The sequence below is a fragment of the Oncorhynchus tshawytscha genome, linkage group LG16, assembly GCF_018296145.1.
Source record: "Oncorhynchus tshawytscha isolate Ot180627B linkage group LG16, Otsh_v2.0, whole genome shotgun sequence".
In the NCBI taxonomy this organism is placed as follows: Eukaryota; Metazoa; Chordata; class Actinopteri; order Salmoniformes; family Salmonidae; genus Oncorhynchus; species Oncorhynchus tshawytscha.
In genome coordinates, this window is record NC_056444.1 from 18,636,022 (window position 1) to 18,639,751 (window position 3,730).

The window sequence follows — 3,730 nt, forward strand, 5'->3', positions numbered from 1 at the left end:
GAATGAAAGAAGCCTAATGGTGGCTGCACATAGAGTTAGGCTGCACATAGAGTTAGGCTGCACATAGAGTTAGGCTGCACATAGAGTTAGGCTGCACATAGAGTTAGGCTGCACATAGAGTTAGGCTGCACATAGAGTTAGGCTGCACATAGAGTTAGGCTGCACATAGAGTTAGGCTGCACATAGAGTTAGGCTGCACATAGAGTTAGGCTGCACATAGAGTTAGGCTGCACATAGAGTTAGGCTGCACATAGAGTTAGGCTGCACATAGAGTTAGGCTGCACATAGAGTTAGCCATGGCAGTGCTGCTAATGTACTACATTTCACACACATCTTTCTGCCTCTCTCTCTCTCTCTCTCTCGCTCTCTCTCTCTCTCTCTCTCTAAAGATCAGGTTGCCTTCAGCTTCTCTCACCGCGACCGAACTAATGAAGCGACAACTGTGATGAGAACGTGTGTGTGGAGCGGCAGGTAGCTTAGCGGTTAAGAGTGTGTGGAAAATCTGTTGATGTGACCTTGAGCAAGGCACTTAAACCTAATTGCTCCTGTAAGTCTCTCTGGATAAGAGTGTCTGCTAAATGACCAAACAAAATGTGTGTGATAGCTGCTATCTGATGCGTCTCATTGTGCAGCAATACTGGGCAGTTTTTCCACTTTTCCACAGTACGAGCCAAGAGTCAAGAACTTTCTCTCTCTGGATGTGTCAGACTGTTTGGCAAAAGGGCTTGTCTCCTGTTACAGTTCTGGTGTCAGCTTTGCCCATTCCCTGTCTTCCTCTCCCCCTCCCTTACCAAACCAAAGGTCAACATGATCAGCTGTTACAGCCCAAATCAGTCCCCTCAGTCTCCTCCTCCTTTCCTTCCTTCCTTGTCATCCCTCGTTCACTTGCCTCCTCTCCTCTCCCCTGCTCTTTAAACAAGGCTGAAATGGACTCTACTAAAGGAACAGATGGGAAAGTGCTCAATAGAAGAGAGAGATTATAATACCCTCTGAGATTATAGGGACACAGGGAGAGGAGAAGAGGAGAGGAGAAGAAGAGGAGAGAAGAGGAGAAGAGGAGAGGAGAAGAGGAGAGGAAGAGAGGAGAAGAAGAGAAGAGGAGAGGAGAATAGAAGAAAAGAGGAGAGGAAAGGAGAAGAAGAGAAGAGGAGAAGAGGAGAGGAGAGAAGAAGAGAAGAGAAGAGAAGAGAGGAGGAGAAGAAGAGAAGAGAAGGGGAGAAGAAGAGAAGAGAAGGGGAGAAGAAGAGAAGAGAAGAGGAGAAGATGAGAATAGGAGAGGAGAAGAGAGAAGAGAAGTAGAGAAGAGGAGAAGAGAAGAGAAGAGGAGAGGATGTGAGGAGAGGAGAGGAGAGGAGAAGAGAAGAGGAGAGGAGTAGAAGAGGAGAGGAGTAGAAGAGAAGAGGAGAAGAAGAAAATAGAAGAGGAGAGGAGAGGAGAGGAGAGGAGAGGAGAGGAGAGAGGAGAGAGAGAGAGGAGAGGAGAGGAGAGGAGAGGAGAGGAGAGGAGAGGAGAGGAGAGGAGAGAGAGGAGAGGAGAGGAGAAGAGGAGAATAGAAGAAGAGACGACGGGGGAGAGAAGAATCGGAGAATAGGAGAAGAGAAGAGGAGAAGAGGAGAGGAGTAGAAGAGAAGAGGAGAAGAAGAAAATAGAAGAGGAGAGGAGAGGAGAGGAGAGGAGAGGAGAGGAGAGGAGAGGAGAGGAGAGGAGAGGAGAGGAGAGGAGAGAGAGAGGAGAAGAGGAGAAGAGGAGAAGAGGAGAAGAGGAGAATAGAAGAAGAGACGAGGGGGAGAGAAGAATCGGAGAATAGGAGAAGAGAAGAGGAGAAGAGGAGAAGAGGAGAAGGGGACAGGAGAAGAGGAGAAGAAGAGAAGAGGAGAAAAGAGAAGAGAAGAGAAGAGGAAAAGAGAAGAAGAGGAGAAAAGAGGAGAAGAAGAGAAGAGGAGAATAGGAGAAGAGAAGAGGAGGGGAAAGGAGAGAAGAAGAGAAGAGAAGAGGAGAAGAAGAGAAGAGAAGAGGAGAGGAGGAGAAGAGAAGAGAAGAGAAGAGAAGAGGAAAAGAGAAGAGAAGAGGAGAAGAAGAGAAGAGAAGAGAAGAGAGGAGAAGAGAAAGGAGAAGAGGAGAAGAGAAGAGGAAAGGAGAAGAGAAGAAGAGAAGAGAAGAGAAGAGAAGAGGAGAGGAGAGGAGAGGAGAGGAGAGGAGAGGAGAGGAGAGGAGAGGAGAGGAGAGGAGAGGAGAAGGAAGAGGAGAGGAAGAGAAGAGAGGAGGAGGAGAAGAGGAGAAGAGAAGAGAAGAAGAGAAGAGGAGAGAAGAGAAGAGAAGAGGAGAGGAGGAGAAGAGGAGGATAGGAGAAAGAGAAGAGAAGAGAAGAAGAGAAGAAGAAGGAGGAGAGAGATGAGAAGAGATGGGGAGAAGAATAGGAGAATAGGAGAAGAGAAGAGGAGAAGAGGAGAAGGGGACAGGAGAAGAGGAGAAGTGAAGAGGAGAATAGGAGAAGAGAAGAGAGAGGAGAGGAGAGAGAGAGGAGAGGAGAGGAGAGAGAGGAGAGGAGAGGAGGAGAGGAGAGGAGAGAGAAGAGGAGAGGAGAGGAGAGGAGAGGAGAGGAGAGAGAAGAGGAGATGAGATGAGAAGAAGAAGAAGAAGAGAAGAGGAGAAGAAGAGAAGAGAAGAGGAGGAGAAGAGGAGAAGAGAAGAGAAGAGGAGAGGAGAAGAAGAGAAGAGGAGAGGAGAAGAAGAGAAGAGAAGAGGAGGAGAAGAGGAGAAGAGAAGAGAAGAGGAGAGGAGAGGAGAAGAAGAGAAGAGAAGAGGAGGAGAAGAGGAGAAGAGAAGAGAAGAGGAGAGGAGAGGAGAGAAGAGAAGAGGAGAAGATTAGAGAAGAAGAGAAGAAGAGAGAAGAGAAGAAGAGAAGAGAAGAGGAGAAGAGGAGAGGAGAAGAGAAGAGAGGAGAGGAGAGGAGAGGAGGAGGAGAAGAAGAGGAGGAGAGAAGAGAAGAGAAGAGGAGAGGAGGGGAGAGGAGAGGAGGAGAAGACGAGAATAGGAGAATAGGAGAAGAGACGAGGGGGAGAGAAGAATATGAGAATAGGAGAAGAGAAGAGGAGAAGAGGAGAAGGGGACAGGAGAAGAGAAGAGGAGAAGGGGACAGGAGAAGAGAAGAGGAGAAGGGGACAGGAGAAGAGGAGAAGTGAAGAGGAGAAGAGAAGAGGAGAAAAGAGAAGAGAAGAGGAAAAGAGAAGAAGAGGAGTAGAAGAGGAGAAGAGGAGAAGAGAAGAGGAGAGGAGAGAAGAAGAAGAGAAGAGAAGAGGAGAAGAAGAGAAGAGAAGAAGAGAAGAGAAGAGAGGAGAAGAGAAAATGAGAAGAGGAGAGGAGAAGAGAAGAAGAGAATAGTAGAATAGGAGAAGAGAAGAGGAGAAGAGAAGAATAGGAGATGAAAGAGGGGGAGGCATGAGCTTGAGGAAAATGAAAGGGAAAGAAAGACATGGAATAGCAGGGCAAGTTGAGAGAAAAACAGAGTAGTGAGAGAGAATGAAAGGAAGAGGAGAGAGAATGAGAGAATGAGACTGTTTAATGAAAGGAAGAGGAGAGAGAATGAGAGAATGAGACTGTTTAATGAAAGGAAGAGGAGAGAAAGAGAACGAGAGAGTTTAATGAAAGGAAGGGGAGAGAGAGAAGGAGAGTTTAATAGATAGAATGATTAATGAAAGGAAGCGGAGAGTGAGAGTGTTTAAAGAAAAGG

General features: G+C 47.1%; 1 pseudogene; it reads left to right on the plus strand.

The window, feature by feature from the left end:
• Positions 1-1,521: 1,521 nt before the first annotated feature.
• LOC121839662 lies at positions 1,522-3,370 on the plus strand (annotated as a pseudogene).
• Positions 3,371-3,730: the final 360 nt, after the last annotated feature.